This window comes from Prionailurus viverrinus, chromosome D4, assembly GCF_022837055.1.
Source record: "Prionailurus viverrinus isolate Anna chromosome D4, UM_Priviv_1.0, whole genome shotgun sequence".
NCBI classification, from domain to species: domain Eukaryota; kingdom Metazoa; phylum Chordata; class Mammalia; order Carnivora; family Felidae; genus Prionailurus; species Prionailurus viverrinus.
In genome coordinates this window covers 79176562-79201146 of record NC_062573.1, presented here as the reverse complement: position 1 = coordinate 79201146, position 24585 = coordinate 79176562, and the positions used below count along the sequence as shown (strand labels likewise).

Genomic DNA, 24585 nt, shown 5'->3' with positions numbered 1-24585 from the left:
ACCACCAACTACCTCCGCTAATACTGCATGGAGCAGAGACAAGCCTTACCCCACTGAGCCCTGCCCAAATTAAAGATTTATGAGGAAAAAAAATTACTGCTGTTTTAAGCCCATTTTAACTAAAACATGACTTTGATCCTAAAGCACGAGACCCTCTGTACCCATTTATCATTGAACTATGCTATATTGTGTTACAAGTTATTTTTTAATGTGTTTAGATATCCTCTTGGAGACAGGTATTTTGTACTACATTTGTTGAGTTCTCGCACAGTGACTTTTTAGGCAGTAGATACTCTATAAATATTTCCTGGTTAATTAAATCCAAGACTATGTGTTCTATGAGATAAAATTGCTTCTTATTGTGCCAGCTCTGCAAACATGAGAGAGGGTGCAGAGAAGACATCCTGAAACCCACCCAGACTCTGGGTAGATAACTGACATTTAAGATACTAAAATATGTGTATCATAGAAAATGCATATAACCACCCATTCTTCAATCTTCTAAATGGCTTATTTAATGCTCTTTTGGAATTTGGTATCCAAATCTTGGGATTTCTTTAAAAAGTCAACCTACATTAGAGCCTTATCACTCAACCTATTTTTTTTTATTAATGAGTTACAACAGAAATGAAGTTTGCCGTTAATGAGCTACACATAATCTATCTGTAAATAATAACCACCACTAATGGGCAAATTAATTAGACTTCAGGTTTCTTCTCTTTGTTTTTACACTACTTTGCTTACCCTAATACATTTCACCTAAATATCATTAGACATAACTTCTGGAATGGCAGTATGAGGAGCTCTGAAGACTCACTTCCTAACAAAATAACCTGAACTAGTAAAAACCAAAACACCAACAACTATTTAAAATCTCTATGCAGTGCCTAAGAGAGTACAATAAATGAAGAAGCATTTATTCAACAAAATGTAATAAACTGTGGTAAGAACAATGAGAGCCTATGTCACTTGAGTCATGATCTACTCCATCCCTTACCCTTCCCCCCAACTCAGCATGCTTGAGGCTCTGTTCCAGAGAGGGGTTCCTCTCCCCCAAGCTACCAGTCAAGTGCTATTTCTCCCTGGGATGGACATGTGCCAACATTTCTCATCCTCTCCAGCTGCCTGTTGTGAAACTAATTTCTAAACAAGGGTGACCAAGAGGTCAGGGGATCCCTTCCTCCCTCTAGCCCCACTCTTAGTCCCACTGGTTCTACTCCAGGCAAAGGTAGCTGAAAATACTAGAGCCAATTATCATCACCACAGTTTGTTCATACAGAGGATATTCCACACTGGGAGAGGCAAGCTGGGAAGACCAGAGGCTACTGCTCCTGCGCAGTGCCCTGCTCATTAGAGGAAAAATGGTGCTCTAAGAGAAGGGGGTCATTGTCTCTGCTCCCACGCCCAAAGCAGTTTAACTCTGAGATTTTTTTGCATAGAGAGAGGCAAAAAGAAGAAAAGATGTAGAAGCTCTTACCAGACCAACTACATGTATTTGGAATAGAATGTAAGTTTAATCCTAAGAGATTCTCAAAGAACAATGATGATTTGGGGGTAGACAATTAAGAGGAGGCTGATATCTCTATGAAAGCAACAAGGAAAAACTTTAAGCCAACTAGATTACCAGAGAAAATCAGGTAAAGAGATAACTGCTAAGATGAGCCTTTCTGGAGTCAGAAAAAACCTCCAAGGCTAGCTCTATAAAAGGTCCCAAATTAGTTGGATCAGACTATGGAGCACTGTATGTATAAGGACATTATCAAAAACCATAGAGTAATCAGCCAGCAGTAAGGGGAGCCTAATTAAGCTGGATGTGATACCAACAGACAAAACGGACTTAGCAGCGAGATCAGGAAAATAGCCAAAGAGAACCCTGCTAAAACTGGTTATCCAAAGGTGACTGTGCCCGCGCCCAAGGCTGCAAGTTCTCAAGAATGACGTCACAGGCCTCATACCCCATGGGAAATTTCACTGAAGTTCTCCAGCCAAGTTACTAAACAAATAAGCAAATAACAACAACAAATCTGAGAGATGAGAGATGAGAAATCAGTATCCATAGTTGCTACAATATATTACCACAAATGTTCAGTTTTCAGTAACAACAACAAATTATGAGACATGCACAGATGCAGGCCAGTGTGACCAATACAGGGGGTGAGGGCAAACAGGCAACAAGGACTGCCTCTAAGAGGGCCCAGATAACAGACCTAAAACAAGTTTATAGCAGCCACTATACTATGCTCAAAGAACTAATGGAAACCATGCTTTCAAAAATAAGTATAATCATAATGTCTCATCAAATTAGGAATAATAATATATAAATTATAAAAATAAACCAAATGGAAATTTCCAAGTTAAAAATCAACTAACATGAAAAATTTACTAAAAAGACTCAAAAGCAGATTTGAACTGGTAGAAGACAGAATCAAAGATCTTGAAGATGGATTGTATAACGTGTATCAACCTCAGTAACAGTGATACTGAGTAATGCCTTAGAGAAATGTAGGACATCATAAAGAGCAGCAATATACTCATAATGAGACTAGGAGAATGACAGGAAGGGGAGAAGGGAGTAAAAAATATGTGTTTAATAAAATAATGGCGAAATACTCCCAAATTTTATTTTTTTTTAAAGTAATCTAGACATCCAAGAAACTCAACATCTTTCAAGAAGGATAAATGCAGAAAGATATACAACCAGACACTTCATAACTAAAATGTTAAAAGACAAAGAGAAAAATCTTGAAAGCAGTGAGAAGAAGAACTCATCAAGCACAAGAGAACCCAGAAGATTAACAGCTGACTTCCCATCAGAAACAATGAGACTGGAAGGCAGTGGCATGATACATTTAAAGTGCTGAAATTTCAAAAATAGGTCTCCCAAGAAACTTATATCCAGAAAAACAATGTTTCAAAAACGAAAGCAAAATCAAGACCTTCCCAGATAAATAAAACTGAGAGAATTTGTTGCTCTCACAATATCTTATAAGAAATACTAAGGGAAGTTCAGGCTGAAAGCAAGTGACCACAGACAGTAATATAAATCTACGTGAAAAAGAAAAGAGCACTGATAGAGATAATAACATAATTGTAAAACACAATATAAATGCATGTTTCTTCTTCTCTCTCTTAGCTTATTTAAAAAGCAGCTCTGTAGGAGCACCTGGGTGGCTCAGTCGGTTAAGCGTCTGACTTGAGCTCAGGTCATGATCTTATGGTTCATGAGTTTGAGCCCCACATCGGGCTCTGTGCTGACAGCTCAGAGCCTGGAGCCTAGAGCCTGCCTCGGATTCGGGGTCTCCTCTCTCTGCCCCTCCCCCACTTGTGCTCTGTCTCTATCAAAAATAAATAAATATTTTAAAAAATTTAAAAATATAAAATGCAGCTGTGTCAAGGTGCCTAGCTGGCTTAGTTGGTAGAGCATGTGACTCTTGATCCGGGGGTTGTAAGTTCAAGCCCCATGTTAGGTGTGGAGCTTACTTAAAACTAAAATCTTAATCAAAATAAAATAGAAAAAGCAGCTGTGTCAAACAATATGCATGTAATTGTATTTGGTGGTCTATAATGTAGAAACGCAATCTATTTGCTAATGGCAAAAAGGAGGTGGGAGCAAAGCTATAATGTAGTAAGGTAACGACACCATATGCTAACTGAAAGCAAGAGCAACAAATGAAGAGAACCGGAAATGACAAATCAAATAGTCGATAAAACAAACTCTACAAATACGTACTTGCTCTCCTTTCCTCTCTCAGTTTCTTAGAAAGACATCAATTACGTAAAGTAATAATTACAAAATGTATTTTGGAAGTGGTTACCTAGATATGGTATGCATAATGCATAACAAGAGCAGCACAAAAGAAGGGGCAGAAACAACAGAGCTATATAGGAGCATCTTTTTTGTATTTCACTGGAATTCAGTAGAAATCTGATCTAGAGTCTGCAAATTAAGATACAGATGGTAAGTCCTAGAGCAGCCAATAAGAAAATAACTCAAAAATATGTATAGTGTAATGTCACACTAGAAAAAAAAATCATGAATGTGAAAGAAAGAAGAATAGAGGAACAAAATGTTGTGGCTTGATTTACATCCCCCTAAAAGTCATACGGTGAAGTCCTAATCCCCGATACCTCAGAATGTTACTTTATTTGGAGGTAGGGCCATTATAGAGGGAGTACAGCTAAAATGAGGTCATTAGGATGGGCCCTAATCCAATACAACAAGTGTCCTTATAAGAAGGGAAAATTTCAACACACATACACAGAAGGAAGATGATGTGAGTAGATACAGGGCAAAGACAGCTAAGTTAAAGCCAAGGAGAGAGGGCTGGAATGGACCCTTCCCCCTCACAGCTCTCAGAAAGAACCAACCCTGTTGATAACTTGATCTCAGAACTTCAGGCCTCCATGTGTGAGACAACAAATTTTTGTTGTTTAAGCCCTCCAGTTTGTGGTACTTTGTTATGACTGCCTTAGAAAAATAATGTCTACATAGAAAACAAAAGGTAAAATGGCAGATGTAAATCTAACTCTATCAATAGTGACATTAAGTATGAATGGGTTAAACATTCCAGTCAGAAAGCAGAGACTGTCAAACTGAATAAAAAGACAAGACCCAATTATATGCTATCTATAGAAGATACCTTTTAGATTCAAAGATAAAAATAAATTATAAGTAAAAGGATGGAAAAAAAGATATATCTTACCAACAGTAACCATAAGAAAGCTGTTGTGGCTATAGTATTATCAGTCAACAGAGGCTTTGAAACAGAAAGTGTTAATAAAGATAAAGAGAGACATTTAATTATTACAAAAGAGTCAACCCACCAAGAAAGATATAGCAATTACAAACACATATACACCTAAAAACAAGGCCTAAAACACACGAAGCAAAAACTAACAGAAATGAAGGGAGACACTGAAAATCAACAATGGTTGGAGGCCTTAATACTCCAATTTCAATAATGAATAAACCAAATAGGCAGAAGATGAACAAAAAGAAGAGTTGAACAACACTGCAAACCAGTTAGACCTAAGAGAGACTCTCTCTACCAACAACATCGTATGTGTTTGTTTTACAGGTGCACAAGACAATCCCCACAAATACATTAAATGATAAAACAAGCCTTGATAAATTTAAGAGGACTGAAATTACATAAATGATCATCTCCACAATGGAATCAACTTTAAAGTCAATAACAGAAAGAAATTCGGGGAATTCAGAAATGAGTTGATATTTAAAAACACTCTTAAATATCCAATAGGTCAAAGAAGAAACCACAAAGGAAATCAAACAATACTTTGATGGATAAAAATTAAAATACAATATAGGAAAACATATGGGACAGTTAAAATAGTAGAGAGAGGGAAATTTATAGCCTATGTTAGAAATGCCTCTACACAATAACCTAACATTCCACTTTAAGACACTAGACAAAGAAGACACACAAACTTTAAGACAAACAAACATAGACATATAATAAAGATTACAGTACAAACAATAAAATGGAAAATAGAAAAACATAACTTCACTAAAGAATTCTATCAAACATTTAAAAAGTATCAGTATCAATACTTCACAAATTCTTCTAAAAAAGAGAAGAGGAAGCAACATTTCTCAACTCACTTTATGAGGTCAGTATTACCTTGATACCAAAACCCGACAAATATCACAAGTAAACTATAGATCAGCATCTCTTATGAATAGACACAAAAATCACTAAGATATTAGCAAACCAAATCAAGCAACATGTTAAAAAAGTTATGTCATGATCAAGATATAAAAAGGATTATACATCATGAGCAAGTAGTATTTATCCCCAAGAGGTATAAAACTGGTTCAACATCCAAAAATGATTTACATATTAATAAAAATAAATGACACAACACATCATAATCTCAATAGCTGCTGAAAAAGGCAAAAATGAAAAAATCAAACATCCCTTTGTGATAAAAAAAAAAAAAAACACCTAACTAACTTGGACTAGAAAGGAACATCCTCAATCTAAAAAAGAACACCTATGAAAACACCAAAGCTAAAGGGAACTGACAGGAAAATTCTGCCATCTGTTAAGTAGGTCTATTCCAGTTATGCATTATTGAACTGGGGAAATCACCACCCACTGGACCCACTGCAAGATGGGCCTGACCTAAAACTCCATTGACCTAACTTCCATAAGCTCTTCCTGCGATTGATGGGGCACAGTCACAGATGTTGGGTGTCTTGTACTTAGTTCAAAGCCAGTGTCCAGTAGTCCCCAATGGGTCTGATTACTTCTTTCCCCCAAGTATACAGCTACTCTATTAAAAAGGCTATAGGTCCCTCTAGGGAGACTGGAAGAAAGATTAACAATATAACCTTTTGGTAGTCCTAAATTCTTTCTTCAAGGGGACATGCCCCCCCCCCCACTTGTTTAATTGGTTCTGGGTCTGTAAGTTGGCTCCAGTCTGGGAATTGATTGAGGGGCCATGACTCTGCCTTTAGGATTCAGGTTGAACTTTTTGGTTCCTTCAACTCAAAATTTTTCTGCTTCTACCAATAAAGAATTTAGTAGGCTTCCTACTTATTTTACTTCTAGCTCACTCTAATTAGTCATCCAGAGCCATAGTCCTATACGAGTCAGACTACTTATTGCTGCTTTGACTCTCCTGTCCATTGCAGTAGCCATCTCACTTGGCCTTTGGTGGTGAGGGTTTCCAGCTACTCTCACTCTCACCGCACATCAGTTTTCCATTTCAGTGACTTCAGTTTCTATGGGGGATGTCTGGCCTACAGAGAAGAGTGGTAGCACAGTTCCCCTCACACATCGATTCCTCAGAGCACTGGTGCAAGGTGTACATTTTGGCCCCTTCCAGTGTAGGTGAGTAGGTCTTAAATGACAAATACACTCTAACATTCCAGTCTCTCCCAGTCTTCGAATCCCTTGCCCTACATTAAACCAAGGAATGTCTAACATTTCCAGTTCACTCATGGTGAGCCATATTTTGGTCCATGTTTCATCATGGAAACATGAAAAGAAAAAATCTGAACGCATCCCTCCTAATATCAGGAACAAGACAAGTTCTCACACCACTGCCATTCAACATACTAGTGTAGGGCAATTAGACAGTTAAATTCTCCCCAGGACAATTACACAACAAAATGAGAAAAAAGTGATCATATTATAAAGGGAGAAGTAAAGCTATCTCTGTTTGCCCATGACATCATCATGTATACAGAAAATACTAATGAATCCACTAAAAACTATTAGGACTAGCAGAGGTGTTCAGCAAGGTGGCAGGGCTCTAAGATCAATACACAAAAATCAAATGTGTTTCTAAATAATAGTAATGAATAAACCAAAAATGCAATTAAAAAATAACTTCATTTACAATGGCATCAAAAGGAATAAAACACTTAGGAATAGGTTTCACAAGAGAAATGCAAACATTATACTCTGAGTACTACAAAATACTGCTGAAAGAAATTAAAGACCTAATGAAACAAAGTATCCCGTGTTCATGCATTGGAAGACTTAATATTGTTAGTATAGCAATACTCTTCAAAATGATCTGTAAGCCCTATCAAATCGAAACTGGCTTTTTAAATAGAAATGGACAAGCTGATCCTAAAACTTATATGGAAATTTAAGGGACCTTAGAAGAGCCAAAACAATCTTGAAAAAGAACAAAACTGAAAGACTTACACTTTCCAATTTTAAAATGAACTACAAAGGGGCGCCTGGGTGACTCAGTCAGTTAAGCATCTGACTTCGGCTCAGGTCATAATATCACAGTTTGTGAGTTCAAGCCCCATGTCAGGCTCTGTGCTGACAGCTCAGAGCCTGGAGCCTGCTTTGGATTCTGTCTCTCCTTTTGTCTCTGACCCCCACCCCCAATTGTGTTGTGTCTCTCAAAAGTAAATAAATGTAAAAATAAATAAATAAAATAAAATACAAAGTTACAATACTCAAAACAATGTGATACCAGCATAAAAACAAACATACAGAGCAAGTGAATAGAATTGAAAGTCCAGATTTTACTCTCACACTTCTGGTCCATTGATTTCAAAAAAGGTAGTAAGATATTCAACAAAGGAAGGAATAGTCTTTTCAACAAATGATGCTGGGACAACTGGATAATCATAAGCAAAAGAAGTTGGATCCCCTAACTCACATTATATATAAAAGTGCAACAACATAAATGTAAGAACTAAAAGTAGACAATACTTAGAAAAATATCACAGGTATAAATTTTCATGACCTTGGATTAGGCAATGTTTTCTTAAATATGACTAAAAGCTCAAGCAACAACAAAAACAGATAAGTTGGACTTCATCAAAATGTAAAACTTTTGGGGCGCCTGGGTGGCGCAGTCGGTTAAGCGTCCGACTTCAGCCAGGTCACGATCTCGCGGTCCGTGAGTTCGAGCCCCGCGTCAGGCTCTGGGCTGATGGCTCGGAGCCTGGAGCCTGTTTCCAATTCTGTGTCTCCCTCTCTCTCTGCCCCTCCCCCGTTCATGCTCTGTCTCTCTCTGTCCCAAAAATAAATAAATGTTGAAAAAAAAATAAAAAATAAAAAAAATGTAAAACTTTTGTGCTACACCATTAAGAAAGTTAGAAGACAGTCTATAAAATAGGAGAAAATATTTCCAAAGTATATATTTGAGGAGTGATAAAGAACTCTTACAACTCAATACTAATTAAAAAACAGTTAAAGAGTAGGCATAGGATCTGAATAGACATTTTCCCTAAGAAGATTTATAAATGGCCAGTAAGCACATGTAAAGTTACTTGACATGAGCAGTCATCAGGGAAATGGAAATTAAAATTACAGTGAAATATCACTTCCTTCCACTTTTTTGGATATTATGAAGAACGCTGCTATGAACATTCATGTGCAAATTATTGTGTGAACACATGTCTTCATTTTTCTTGACTGTTACCTAGGTATCAAATTTCTGGGCAACACAACTACTGTTTAACCTTTTTAGAAACTGCCAGACTATTTTCCAAAACAACTGTACCATGTTTCATTCCCATGAGCAGTGTATGAGAGTTCTAATCTCATCGACACTTGTTTTTCATTTTTAATCCTAGCCGTCCTTGTGGATATGAACTCAAGTGTCCATTAACTGATGAATGACTAAAATGTGGTATATCCATACCATGGAATACTATTCAGCCACAAACAAGAATGAAATACTATACCCGCTACAACATGGATGAATCGTGACAAAATTTTGCCAAATGAAAGAAGCCAGTCATAAAATGTCATATATTGTGTGATTTTCTTCACATGAAATGTCCAGTTGAGGCAAGTAATGGAGAGACAGAAAGTACTTTTGTGGTTGCCTAGGGGTCGGGGCCTTGAGGGCATATGGGGAGACTGCTAATGGGTCTGGGGTTTCTTTTAGAAGTAATATAAATGTTATAAAATTGATTTGTGGGGCACCTGGCTGGTTCAGTTGGTACAGCACACAATTCTTGATATCAAGGTCGTGAGTTCAAGCCCCACATTGGGTGTGGAGCCTACTTAAAAAATATAAAATTGATTATGATTTTAACTTGGTGAATATACTAAAAATCATTTAATTCTGTATTCTAAAGAGAGGTAAATTGTATGGTTATATGAATTTTATCTCAATAAAGCTATTGTTTATAGAAGATCATTATAACATGTTTAACTTATATAAATATGTTCATTCCTTATTTTAAGTTCTTAAAATGTCCCAGAAACCAGCTCACAATTCCCCAATGCTTTGGGCTGCTCTGAAAAAAAAAAATGGTTCCGGACATATAGACTGTTTTTAGTCTTAAACAAAAGTACTTCTCTGGATGAATAATTAAACTCAGAAGGTGGTAAATCTTCTCCCTTCTCAGCCTTTTTGTTAAAATGGGGACGAGGCTCAGGACTTGGCCACTCCAAGTGGCCAAATAAGTGATCACTGAATTTTAGAGCAAGAAGGGGGTCTAGTGACCAGCTAAGAAGCATCCCATGAACAAATTTTTATCTTGCTATGGATTCTACCAAAGCAAATAAGGGCTTGGATTCTGATAGTTTCCTCAAGTGGTAATTGCAGGAAGAACTAATAAGTGGAGAAAGACACAAAAGGAAGAAAAACCAATAAAAGATATGATGAAACATGGGTTGCCTTAAGTGGGCAATTGGGGCTCAATCCCACTGGGGACACTCTGTGAAGATATGTACAATATGTCTCAAAATTGCCCCAGAGGAGTATAGGGAGACTGAGGCATGTAACCACCAGCTCACATGTCCTCTTAGTTGGGGACTGGTGTCGAAGAGTTAACTCTCCCTCACGTTTGGGCTGTGTCTGCCTGCCATAGAAGAAGCTTCTGCTGAAGAAATCCTTCAGGCTTAGAAAAAGCAAAGCAGATGCTTGAGGGGAAAGCCATCAGCTTTCTGGAACTTTCTACAGCTTTGAGTGAGCTTAGGTGGGCTGTGGAGTTGAGAGGTGGACAAACAACATCAACTACAGTCTCTTGTGACAAAGGACACATAAGAGGGATGGGATTTCCACCACTGCTCTGGCTCAAAAGGCAATTTCCAATTCACCTTTCCTGCCCCATCTTGATTAGGAGGTGGATTTCCCTTCAGTTTCATCACCCCACAAGTGACAAAGTCCTTTTCTGATCTGTGGGACTGATGAGCATCTAGGACCTCCACCAGTAGCTTGTCCATAGGAGATGGATCCATGCAGAACAGTGGAGGGGTCTAGGCAGAGTCTCACAGGCAGCAACAAACCTCACTTACATGCAGGGACTCCACTGTCTAGAGATTGGTCCATAATGAGAGAAAAGGGACATTTAGGTGTGGAGTCAGTGTCCTCATAAGCTTCTTGGCACATGAAAGGTGCCTACCTTCTTACCACGGTTCTCAGCTTCTCCTTTTCACCTTATTGAGGCTTAGCTACTGAGAGAACTCATTCTGCTGACATCAGTCCAAACCTCTCTGTACTATAGCCCCCAATAATTCGTGGTAAAACATTAATTTTGGAAATTAATAATGTAAATTCCACATCTCAAGATTAGAAGAAGTCAATGTAAAGAAAGCCAAACAAGGTTCCTTACCACAGGATTTCCAAGACCCTTCAGTATGTCTATAAGCCTTGACTACCCTCAAGGAGAAGTTTCAAGTTCATAGTATTTCTTAAAACTATTCTCCCAGAAAAGATTTTCCCATAGATTTTCATGGAACTAGTGTTCTACAGAACACACTTGGGGCAACATGGTATAGCCCAATCCATTTGTTTCACTGATGAGGAAACTGGAGTCCACAGAAGCAAGGTGACTTGCACAAGTCATGCTTTAAGTTGCTGATGGAGCCAGAACTTAAACCCACAATTTCCATCTTTCATATCTCCATACCCTCTGCTCAGTGACAGTACAATGGTCATGGTTTCACCTGTGATGGAAAGCTCCTGAGTTGTCCTTTCCCTGTCCTTTGTGTCTTCGAGGAGTGTCATCCTCCATCACTATCTGAACCAGAGAAATGAAACATTTGTGTCATTCCTATGGTCAACAACTGTCAACTAGGAGAAGCTAAATGTGACAAGCTCTCACTAAGGATATATAAATGAGGTTTCTAAGCAGCAAAGATACTTTCTCCACTCTCTCTTGCCCCCTCTACTAGATGAATGCTAAGAACACTGGGACCCTAGGGAGTGGCAAAGCCATACAATGGAAAGAAGTCTGCTTTGTTGAACCTGCATGCAGAGAGAAGCCACTGGCTTACCTGCAAAGAGTCCCACATGAGCAAGAAAGAAACTTCTATGAGGATAAACCACTGTAAGTTTTGAGTATGATATAGCAGTTCACATTGCCCTAGTTAATACACTTAAAGACAAATATATATATATATATAATATAAATATAAAATATAAAATATAATATATAATATATAATATATATATATGAGGGTGGATTCATAAATTTGGGGACACAAAGCAATTCTACCTCAATTAGAAAGAACCTGGAACAAAACATATCAGCCCTTATTCTCAGGGACCAAGAGCCTGGCACAGACATAGCCACCCTGAGCTGTGCCCTCCCTCACCACACCTTCACTCAGTCTTGATCACAGCACCTCTCTCAACCTCCTTCAGTGTCACCCACTTTTCCCCAGCCCCACTGCCAGAATCCCAGTCTGAGTCATTTTCATCTTTGGGCTGGACTATTCCAAATGCTCTCGAAAGGGTTCTATCTTCTGTATGCTATCCTCCTCCTTTCCGCCATATTAAACCATTCTCCATGCTGTGTTCAAAATCACCTTCAAAACACACGAATCCCATTTTGACCTACATTCTACCCCCCATCCCCCCATGGCATGAATCCCTTCAATTCCAGATGTGATTGCAATGAAATTCAAACTCTTTTGCGGGGTATATGGCCCTCCTTTTCAGCTCTCACCAACCCTGTCTTTGGACCCTGTTCCCCAGCCATTTGGAACTTCCTTTGGCTCCTTGGTTGGATCTCGCCTCTTAGCCATCGTATAGGATGGTTCCACGTCCTGAAGTGTGCTGTTCCTTTTCGTCCTTCCCAACCAAGGCCTCATCTTCTCCTTTGCAACCGTTTGACTCTAACTCAACTTAGCTGTCACCTTTTTGGGAAGGCTTCGTTAATAGTCTCAGACTGTGTCAGCTTTTTATTGTCTACTTGTCCTTGGTACCCTGCCCATGGCCTAACACAGGACATTCATGATCTAACTGTATACCTATTAACATATTCCTCTGGAACAATCCCGGAGGGCACAAACACCTCATTCACTGTTGGATCTGACCACTGCTTGGGGGCTTGGAGCAAAGCAGGTGCTCACAAATTACTTCTTTTAGAGATGGTGGAGGGGGGTGGATGGTTGGATTTGGATGTCCATTTTGTATGAGCCAAAGAGAAAGCTTTACTTAAGATAGTAGGCAGTGTTGTTTAACTATTAGTGAATATAGGATCCCATTTTTTCCCTATTCATTCTTCTCCACAAAACATCTTTTAACATACGATATTCTAAAGTTGCTGTGTTCGCCTGTTTTAAAGGATTTAATTGGTTTTGTTTACTGATGTTCGTGGAGAACCCAGCACATCTCGTTCTCTGCCAGTCAGGACTACAAAGAAATCTGGCTGGTTGGTCACGAGGAATGAAGCACGCATAGGGTTAAGATCTTGGCTCTGAACTCAGGATGTCTGTGTGAAGCCCTGCCCAAAGATTTACCATAGCCAGATGACCTCAGGCGATGAAATAATGTTTCTACAATCCTTAGCAGAGTGTCTGGTATTAGGAGCTTAACAGCTGGTAGCAAGTTATTAATGTTGTATTTGCTACAGAAACTAGTATCAATTTTATCATTATTCTGCCCTAATGTCCTTAGACCATGACGGAGACTACCGGGGGGAGGGGATGTACACTGTGTGCAGGAAAAGTAACCAACCAAGACCAATGCGTGAGATTATCAGGGAAGACCCAATTCTCCTCATTGGACAGACAAGAAAAGCCACAGTCAGCAGGTTGAGGAGACCTGCTCCTAGTCACGTAGCCAGTCAGGGCAGGGCTGAGACTCAAACCAGAACTGATTCCAAAGCCAGTTCTCTTTCCACCACACTGCACTGCCCGTGGGCATTAGCATTTCCAGGTCCTACAGGCTTCCGAATTTCTGAGATCAAATAGGACTTAGGATTCCAAACAAGCACACCGCAACTGACTGTTGCCCTCTCTCCATTCCTAGCTGCTTGAGATTGTAGGCTTGCAGAGCATTCTGCCCAGGAGGTGCAGAGTAGGTCCTCTGCTCAGGGTGCCCTCTGCCACGAGGACAGACTGGCTCCCACAGAGACCATAGCGTCCTTTTGTAAAGTAACTGCTGTCTCCCCCCCGGGACGAGGGTGGGAGTTCCATCTACCTCCTGCACTCCAAAGGCCAGAGACGCTGGGTAGATGTATACCACTGAGCCCAAACACACTGGCCACTTGAATGAACGTTAGGGTGTGCTAAGTCTCTGAAGTCTGGTTCTCAGTGCAAACGGCCAAAGCAGATAATGTACAAAGCCCTCGAAAAGTCATAGATTCTCCAAGCTTGACAGGATCTGGAGCCTTATCTTAATCTGAACAGTTTATTTTGTAGAGAAATTCTGGGCATAGCAAAGGGCAGGAAGAAATACCCAGGCTTTGGTGGTGGTGGTCGTGGGGGTGGTGTTCTGAGTTTCATTCCAGTGTCCTTTCCATCACACCAATACACATTTTTCTAGAGCATTGCTGTAATGGGATGGCACTTATGGAGATTGCCTGACTCAGATGGAGAAACCTGCTTAGGGCATTTGCCATCACTGTAGCAAGCCATTTCGACATAGGTCCTCTTGGGTGATCTGGAACACCTTCTCAGGATGGGATGATTTTTGGGTGGTGGGGGGGAGTGTCTTAGTCTGAGGAATTTGTGTAACAGGAACTCTAAGAGAGGCCAAATAGAAGTGTGGACGATTCTAGAGGGTAAAGAATGTTGCTCATTGCTAGGTTTTCAGTATAGAGAGCAATGCTCTGGAGAGATGAGACCTTCATTCGGATCTGCGAGTCAAGACAAAAGGCCAGATCAGGGACATGGCCATCAGCCATCCAGTTGCCACAGGTAGCTCTTTTTTTTTTTTTTTTTATGAAATTTATTGACAAATTGGTTTCCATACAACACCCAGTGCTCATCCCAAAAGGTGCCCTCCTCAATACCCATCACCCACCCTCTCCTCCCTCCCACCCCCCATCAACCCTCAGTTTGTTCTCAGTTTTTAACAGTCTCTTATGCTTTGGCTCTCTCCCATTCTAACCTCTTTTTTTTTTTTCCTTCCCCTCCCCCATGGGTTCCTGGTAAGTTTCTCAGGATCCACATAAGAGTGAAACCATATGGTATCTGTCTTTCTCTGTATAGCTTATTTCACTTAGCATCACACTCTCCAGTTCCATCCACGTTGCTACAAAAGGCCATATTTCATTTTTTCTCATTGCCACGTAATATTCCATTGTGTATATAAACCACAATTTCTTTATCCATTCATCAGTTGATGGACATTTAGGCTCTTTCCATAATTTGGCTATTGTTGAGAGTGCTGCTATGAACATTGGGGTACAAGTGGCCCTATGCATCAGTGCTCCTGTATCCCTTGGATAAATTCCTAGCAGTGCTATTGCTGGGTCATAAGGTAGGTCTATTTTTAATTTTCTGAGGAACCTCCACACTGCTTTCCAGAGTGGCTGCACCAATTTGCATTCCCACCAACAGTGCAAGAGGGTTCCCGTTTCTCCACATCCTCTCCAGCATCTATAGTCTCCTGATTTGTTCATTTTGGCCACTCTGACTGGCGTGAGGTGATACCTGAGTGTGGTTTTGATTTGTATTTCCCTGATAAGGAGCGACGCTGAACATCTTTTCATGTGCCTGTTGGCCATCCGGATGTCTTCTTTAGAGAAGTGTCTATTCATGTTTTCTGCCCATTTCTTCACTGGGTTATTTGTTTTTCGGGTGTGGAGTTTGGTGAGCTCTTTATAGATTTTGGATACTAGCCCTTTGTCCGATATGTCATTTGCGAATATCTTTTCCCATTCCGTTGGTTGCCTTTTAGTTTTGTTGGTTGTTTCCTTTGCTGTGCAGAAGCTTTTGATCTTCATAAGGTCCCAGTAATTCACTTTTGCTTTTAATTCCCTTGCCTTTGGGGATGTGTCGAGTAAGAGATTGCTACGGCTGAGGTCAGAGAGGTCTTTTCCTGCTTTCTCCTCTAAGGTTTTGATGGTTTCTTGTCTCACATTTAGGTCCTTTATCCATTTTGAGTTTATTTTTGTGAATGGTGTGAGAAAGTGGTCTAGTTTCAACCTTCTGCATGTTGCTGTCCAGTTCTCCCAGCACCATTTGTTAAAGAGGCTGTCGTTTTTCCATTGGATGTTCTTTCCTGCTTTGTCAAAGATGAGTTGGCCATACATTTGTGGGTCTAGTTCTGGGGTTTCTATTCTATTCCATTGGTCTATGTGTCTGTTTTGGTGCCAATACCATGCTGTCTTGATGATGACAGCTTTGTAGTAGAGGCTAAAGTCTGGGATTGTGATGCCTCCTGCTTTGGTCTTCTTCTTCAAAATTCCTTTGGCTATTCGGGGCCTTTTGTGGTTCCATATGAATTTTAGGATTGCTTGTTCTAGTTTCGAGAAGAATGCTGGTGCAATTTTGATTGGGATTGCATTGAATGTGTAGATAGCTTTGGGTCACAGGTAGCTCTTGAATGGGCTTAGAGAATTCCCAGGCACCTGCCCTACCCATAGTCTAGTGCCCTCCCTAGGTGGGAGGGAAATTTTGATTATTTTTGATGTTTTATTTTTGAGAGAGAGGGAGACAGAACACAAGTGGGGGAGGGGTAGAGTGAGGGGGAGACACAGAGTCCAAAGCAGGCTCCAGGCTCTGAGCTGTCAGCACAGAGCCCGAGGCAGGGCTTGAACTCCTGAACTGCAAGATCCTGCCCTGAGCTGAAGTCGAACACTTACCTGGCTGAGCCACACATGTGCCCCTGGGGAGGGAAATTTTAAAGGGACCAACCTGTGTTCATTAGTTCCAGGAAACTCTGATGTCTTCGAGATCCTATGGAAACTCACAGGAGGTCCCTGAACCAGGGTATGCTCCAATCAGACAGACAGACAGACACCGGGCATTAGATACGTCCTCTGTTCTTCACAGTGTCCCAGCCACAAATCAGGGACAGGCAACTCTCTATAGTATGGCAATGCCAGAGAACTAAAGGAGGTCTGTCCAGAATAGACAGCCCTTCCCAATACTGGAGAGCTGAAAGCAGAACTAAAGAAGAAAATCTCTATCTCTTAATTCCATCCCATCTAAGTCAAGAGGACACAGCTTTTTGGTTTTTGTTCGTTCGTTTGTTTTTAAGTCTTAAACCTTCATTATCCTTTTTGGTAGGGGTGCATGAAAGAGTCTGAATAAACATTTGACAAGTGACTAGGTAAATAAATGAAGGAAAGAAAGAATAAAGTGAGCGCTGGAGTTAGTGACGAAATGAACCAACTATCCAGGCAGAGAATGACTGTGGAGATGTACAAATGAACTGCAAGACCTTCATAATGCATGCATAAATTTGCATGGTTCTATGCTGGAAAAAGAAGTTTATCTGTTTGTATAATTCCTATCGGTACAGCATTTCCTCTTCTTTACTCTCCTGAACTGTGTTTAACAAGAAACCTTTAACTATTTTGTTCTCTGAACATTTGGGCAGAATTAAAATAACTCTTTGGTGTTGTTTCTTTTATTTCCCTAGCCAGCCGAATGAGCTATTTTTCACTTCAACTCTCTCCGTCTTGCCTGCTGCCACCACCTGGTCTTGTCACCACAACATTCCTTAACACCCCAGTAGGGAAAAGGCAAACCAGAGGCAGACAGCCCTGGGCCCTAGAGTCTCAAGTCCACCATCTGATGAAGTGGCTTTGGGCAGGTTACCAATCTCTGGGTCATAATGGAACATGCACTGTGAATATCGTAAGTAGTCATGCAAGGAGAGTACATTGTAGCAGGTCTATCACAGGATGAGTGCTCAATAAAATTTAGTTACTGTTATAGTGTATTGTATTGACAGATAGGATTATATTAGGTTACATTACCTATTACATGCCCTACCTTGTTGCGTATTGCGTTTATTGCACTGCCTGGCGCTGTATCGTATCATATTACATACAGTACTAGTAAATTTACACTTCCTTGCAGAACCTGTGTCTATCGGTGTGTTGGCCAAAGTAACACCCTTCAAAAATATGTCCTCTAAGTGCTTCTTGACTTTCTTCCCCAGACTCAAGACCAATCCTTAGTTCTCTGTTGGGTGCTTCTACGAAGTAGAACGCAGTGCTCGTCAAGAAGAAAATCTACTTGTCCTTCTTCTCAGACTTTTCAGCTGCATCCATGGCAAATCCTGGCTGTCTTGCAGGGCTTTCTCCGTCTTCCCACTCAGAAGTCATGGGGGTTCAGAATCCTCAAGGGAGCTCTGTGTCTGCAGAAGAAAATCAGCTTCGATCTCCTCTGTTGACCTGACTTTCACCCTTCCCCTCCAGCATTCCAGGCTCCCACTCACATCAACAAGCTGCATTTTTAAGAGTTGGTTGAGACTGAGCAGTTAAGGTTAAGAGAGCTCAAGAATGGGGCCAAAGCACTGGGGGGGCCTGGGAGGGCTCAGTCAGTTGGGTGTCCCACTTCGGCTCAGGTCATGATCTCATGGCTTGTGAGTTAGAGCCTTGCATTGGACTTTGAGCTGACAACTCAGAGCCAGAAGCCTGCTTCAGATTCTGTGTCCCTCTCTTACTTTGCCCCTACTCTGCTCATGCTCTGTCTCTAAGAATAAATAAACATTAAAAAAATTAAAAACAACAACAAAAAAAGAAGAATGGGGCCAAAGCAGAGTCTGACAGCACTCAGGCCAGTGTTCGTGAAGAGCCAGGGTTTGCCAGTACCCTTGGACTGTTTGCCTTACCCTGGAAAAGGGATTGAGAGCTGAAGACAGGGCATCAAATCAGAGAAATCAGGTATGTTGACCTGGCACAACTCTAAGCTTAAGCCAGGGGCACACACAGTCGGTGACTTTCTCTTCTTTCTATCTTCTTTAGGTCATGAAGTCCCCATTTCTAAGGAGTGGAACATGCTCAAGGAAGAGAGCAACTTTCCCCCAGCCTGACAGAATGCAACATAATTGGTTTGTGCCAAACATGGCAATTCCATTCCCTTTTCCCTATGATTGACTTGGGAGCTGGCATGTGACCCAATTCTGACCAGTGAGACTAGAGAGACAATCTGTTGATGATATCTTCTCCCAAGATTTATGTTTTCTGCTACAAAGAGTAACAGCCAGTTCCCTCCTGCCTGACTTGAATGTAATTGCATGGGAACATGATACTTGGAGCTACAGCAGCCATTCTGTGATCATGAGGCAACAAGCCAAAGGGCACAGGATAAAACAGTGAAAAGACAGAATGATATCATTAGATTAGATGATATCATTAAACTGCTGAACCAATCTGGAACCAATGACTTCTAGACTTTGATAATTCGTGAGATGATTAAAAATTTCTATTGTTTTACCCACAATTTTTTTCCTGCTACTTGTAACCAAACACATCTTACATGATACAAACACTATCCAACTTGTGTTACCATTTTTCTAGTTCATGTCTAGATTCGGTGTCTAACTTTTGCATTTTTAACTTTGGGTATCATCCTGGCACTCAGGAAGAGTCACTAAATGTTTGTTTAGGAGGTGTTTTGGTTATAACAACTTCTGGAACGTGTGTATGCACACAGTGGAATATCACACAGCCATAAAATGAGATCTTGCCATTTGCGACAGCATGGGTGGACATAGAGGGTGTCACGCTAAGTGAAATAAGTCGGAAAGACAAATGTCATAGGATTTCACTCATATATGGAGTCTAACAAAAAAGAAGTCAACAAAAAGCAGAAAGAGACCCATAAATGCAGATAATAAACTGACCGTTGCCAGAGGGGAGAGGGATAGGGAGACAGGCAAACTGGGTGAAGGGGAGTGGAAGATACGAACTTCTAGTTATGGAATGAATAAGCCATGGGGGTGAAAGGCACAGCATAGGGAATATACTCAATGGGACTATGACAGCGTTGTAGGGTGACAGATGATAACCACACTGGTGGTGAGCATAGCATAAGGCATAAACTTGTTGAATTTCTATGCTTACGCCTGAGATTAATTTAACGCTGTGTGTCAACTATACTTAAAAAATTAAAAACAAACAAATTTCTGAAGTTGCTGAAGCATGAAGATTAGGATTCAATTTTAGGTTTTACAATATTCTTGCTTCCCTCCCTGCTAGGAACTTCTTTATTTCTGTCTGACCCTCACTAGAGCCAAAGAATGGTACAGAAGAACTGTCAACACTGACTGGTATTGCAGCTACCACTGAGAAGTATTTCCTGAGAATTCTCACCAGTTTTCTCCAACCACAGTTAGATCAAACTCTACAGGGATCAACGGTTCTGAATTTAAATCAGCATATATAACCAATGGAGTATTTAAATTGGCATTGTCCTGGAAAATTCAGGACGTGTGTTTTATACATTTAGTAAGCATTTAGTCAACGTGTTGTACCTGCCAGGCACTTTAGGATGCACTGGGATGTAGAAATGACTTACCACAGAGCCCCTATCCTTGCAAATCTGAAAGTGACAAGACAGGACGTTACGACCTAACCAGAGGTATTTGCAAAGTATCACATCCAGCTGTCAGCAGATCAAGGAGTATGCATGCCAACCTGCCACCACTGAGTTAATTAAGAAAATCAATTCGTAGGCACATGCCTTTGACAAAATGGCATCCATGAAAACTTCCCAAGCATGGTCCTCCCCAGCTGACTTTCTTTTGGGGTGTGTGTGGGGGGTGGCTTTTATGCCATCATCACCCAAAGTCCTCAACATTTACCACCTATTCTCCAGAGGCACCCCTTGCCCAGAATACACCCTCTGCATGGTTCACACAGAGTAGTTATTTCACTGGGGGGGGGGGGGGGGTGGGAGGGATAAGTTTGATAACTGTGCGAAGATTTGGGGTGGGGGTGTTTTTCTAGGTGAAGGGGATTATAAGGAGTGCCATGCTTGCCTATGCATCAGTAGATGTAAAGAAAAAGCAGGTCAGATCCCATTCTCCTACATAGCTGTGATTTCTGAACAAGGCTAGAGCTCTTGTGCTCTGCAGCCCTGGTCCATTAGCCCCAAGAGCAACTTTCAGTTCCACAGGGGCCTTCAGTGCACAAAGGTAGACTTTCTAATTTCCCCGCTGTTCTACCTTTTATACACGTTGCCAGGAACTGGTTTTTCTATTACTCTTTCCTAACCCGTAAGCCTTCCCAACTTCCCTTATACACCTTTCTCCATCCCTTCTCTACCGTCTAGTCGTCAAGCCCTTAGGAACGTCCCGGCCTTCTGCTAGTTGCCCAGCTGTTGTTTCTTCTTCTTGGAGAAGCACTGATTCCAGAGCCTGACAGCCTAGCGACATCCCTGAGCTTCTCCACTCAGGATTCAAGTTACTCTTCCTCCCTTTCTCTCCGTGGCGGCTTCTGTAAAACAGAGATTCACCACCTCTCCTCCCAGAGTCACTGTCACCGGCTTCCAATTTGCCAACGGGGATCACTGACCCCCTGTCCACTCCTCTCCTACTCTAATTGTTCACCATCCAGATTCATGGTGGGGAACCACAAGCAGAACCACCACTGTATTTAAGATTCATTCTGCACCTGGGTCTATGCACCTTGTGAAGAGTCAAACTGTGTACTTAGTATTTGTGTATTTTTTTCTGTGCATGTTAGACTTCAATAAGGTACTTGCTTAAAATTTTTGCATTTGTGTTAAATCCTCTTTGCCAGACAAAGCATACTGCCTCACTCAGCTCCTTTTCTCTCTTGCTTTCTCTGATTCAAAAGGATTACACATGTATACACAGTTATTTTAGAAAAAGAGCATAAAATAGAAAAGCAAAAGAACAAAAATTAAAACCCATCCATTATCATTCCCGGCAGTCAAAAACAACCTTTCTGGTGTGAATCATTTTTACAAAGAAAAAAAAATCGTACGTTAATAGTATTTTCTAACCTTTTTAATGGTATCCAAATTCCAGGCTATTATTTTTAAAGGCTGTGTTATACTCCATTACACAGGTGCAGCACAATTATTTAACCAAACCCTACTGTAAGACACATAGGTGGTTCCAGTGTTGGGCAGTGTGGCTCTGAACAGCTTTGGGACTAAATCATAGCACGGCGCTGGGGTTTCGTTCAAATTGCATTTCAATTATTCATACCATTCATTCCAATGCAGTTTAGATTTCTGGGTCTGTGCAGGAGTTCAGAATTGCCTTATTATGCACTTCATCTTCTGGGCTTTCCTTCTGAAAGATTTGTATTTCACTGCAACAAATCATGAGCTTTGATGCAGCCGTTTTCAGAGATGTGATGGGAAGGAACAGAGGCACTTTGGGTCGTATGTCCCCTTTGCAGCAGTGACCAAGCACAGGGGTGTCACACTGTAAGACCCCTGACTCACTAGGGACTGATGTGGCTGGGAAGCCCTGTTCCAGCTCAGAGTGGTATTTGCTTCCTGAGTGTTATTTGCAATGTTTCCATGGTGCTAATGACTACAAATTGCTAATGGCTGTGAAAAGCTAATTGTTGTGCAAGGTGTTTCTGCTCTCCCCCACCTGCCGGCAGAGCTCACAGCCACGGTTAAACAGAGATCTCATTAGTGTCTCAGACACAGTCCTCAAGGGGAGCCCGTCCTCGCAGCCTGGCAAGTAACCAAGCCTCCTCTGCAGACCCAGAGCCCCGAGGCCTCGAGCCTGGCCAGCAACAACGAAACGGGGCGGCAGAGATGTAGAAAGCACTTCCCAAGAGGAAACAGAGGAAACAGGATGGTGTGTGCCACGATCTGGCTGCGGAGTCAGAGAGATGGAAAGGATGTAGGTATATCTCCCAAAATAGCTGGCCGTGCCAGGCACCCTGCTGAATGCCTCCTGGCTTTTTCTCTTTTTGTCACACCCACTTTTCAGAGGAACACGCCGAGGCTCAGACAGTGAATAATTTCCCTCAAATCCTTCAGCTGATTACAGACCTGGGACATGCCTCTTGGCCTTTTTACTCTAGAGGCCAGATTCTTCACCACTGCCTGATAGTGCTTCTTGGAAACCAGTGGGCTATCTTCAGAACATGCTTAAGAGTGTGTGTGTCTGTGTGTGTGTGTGTGTGTGTGTGTGTGCGCATTAAGAATTTGAACGTTGAATTTAATTCATCATAGTCCATGATTACTCAAGAAAGGTAGTCCCATTAAAAAACCAACAGCGGGGCGCCTGGGTGGCACAGTTGGTTAAGCGTCCGACTTCAGCCAGGTCACGATCTCGCAGTCCGGGAGTTCGAGCCCCGCGTCAGGCTCTGGGCTGATGGCTCAGAGCCTGGAGCCTGTTTCCGATTCTGTGTCTCCCTCTCTCTCTGCCCCTCCCCCGTTCATGCTCTATCTCTCTCTGTCCCAAAAATATATAAACGTTGAAAAAAAATTAAAAAAAAAACCAACAGCAAGCTCACATGGTTCATGAATGTTTTTTCATATAACCTAAGGTGAAGTGTCTCCCTGTTTCCACTCAAGTCCTGTATGCTCAGCTCTCCATTTAGAACAATCTACTCTGTTGATAACCTATTATTCCCCTGTCCTTTGACTTAAGATGAACAATCTAATGACACAAACTCAGGCACAGTAATGCTTATGTGAATTAATTGTGCTTCAGGTTTTGCAAACTCTCTTTCCCTTTCTCGATGGGCTCAGTGATTCAGTTGGAAACCTGAGTTTTAGAACTACCTTCCCACAGCCTACAAGTTTAAAAGTGTACCCCCCCCCCAACACTTCACTTTCCTTTTCCCGGGCCCTGTGTCAATTTGCCGCTTTTTTGCTGGTAATTTCACATGCAGAATTGTGCTTTCTGTGCTGTACAACAAAAACATTAAACCAACGGCAACAGAAATCGAAAGGGAAGCCATGCCTTGAATCGCCAAGATGATGGCTCGTTCAAGTTCATTCTATATCCTCTTTGAGACAATAAAGACGAGAGGCCAGTTGATTTGCTAACACAGGACAGACGGAAGAACGTTGAAAAGCAAAACACTGCCATTTGCAGTTGTGGGAGAGGTTGCCTGGGCAACGCAGACACTCAAGAGATGAAGGCTGGCCGCACCTGCCATCCCCAGTGTTTCCCCTGCCTCATTAGCTTAACAGAGAGAGCGGTTGCCTTCATTGCCTTGACTATCAACAGGGCCAAGAACTGGTGTTGAAGTTAATGTTCAACTCACAACCATCTCGGTTCAATAATAAGATTTGGTGTGAGCCAAAAAATGAACACCCACGGAGGAGTCCGTAGGATTTCCACTGCCTCGGGGAGTGACATGTGCTGACGGCAGCTGATAAACTATCTCGGCCACAATTATTCCAGGCAGATGATTTAGGGCAGGGAGAGAACTGGATGTAAAGGACGTGATCTGAAAGTTCAGAGCAAGTGAGGCTGCTGAAGTGCTAGGAAAATGGTCCCATGAGAGAGTCGGTCCTGTGCCCCGCCCCGCCCTCAGGTGCTAACAGGTCTCAGTCTAGGCTGGGTTACTCCGCTCAGGTTGAGTACAGAACAGCTCCCACCATCCCTGTGCTTTCACCATGGGCTCAGGTAACATGAGATTAACTCTTTCCCCAAGTTGCTGAGCTGACAATTGGCCACAGTTGTCACCCACTGGTTGGTTGGCTAGGACCATCACGTGAGCAGGTCCCTCTAATGCTTGTATCTGGGAAATCAACAGCCTTCCTCAATAGCTGAGTTTGCAGCCAGGGTAGGAGTGACAACTTGCAAATGATTTCACAAAGCAGGGTACATCCTTGTGGTTTCTTTTTGCTGGAGTTTGGGACAAGTCCAAGCACATTCATGACTCCCAGAAGAAAACCCTTTCCCCCTGTGCAAATGAGAATCATTTAGGAGACAAGGCAAAGCCATCTACTCCCCAGAATCTGTTCTCCTGGGTTTCTTGTCTTGGTGAAA

The 24585-nt window shown here is 41.5% G+C and overlaps 1 long non-coding RNA gene across 7 annotated transcripts in view; it reads left to right on the top strand.

Annotated features, from left to right (window-relative positions):
- Positions 1 to 19074, top strand: part of LOC125150123 (uncharacterized) — a 43304-nt gene extending 24230 nt beyond the window's left edge. For 4 of the 7 annotated variants that reach the window (XR_007146235.1, XR_007146238.1, XR_007146237.1 and 1 more), the window contains 3 exons: positions 17275 to 17492; positions 17800 to 18526; positions 18608 to 19074. This is a non-coding gene — a long non-coding RNA (uncharacterized LOC125150123). Of the gene's footprint in view, positions 1 to 9073; positions 9641 to 17274 lie in introns of those variants that run through there. The other 3 variants (XR_007146236.1, XR_007146233.1, XR_007146232.1) reach the window with 3 other exon arrangements.
- Positions 19075 to 24585: the final 5511 nt, after the last annotated feature.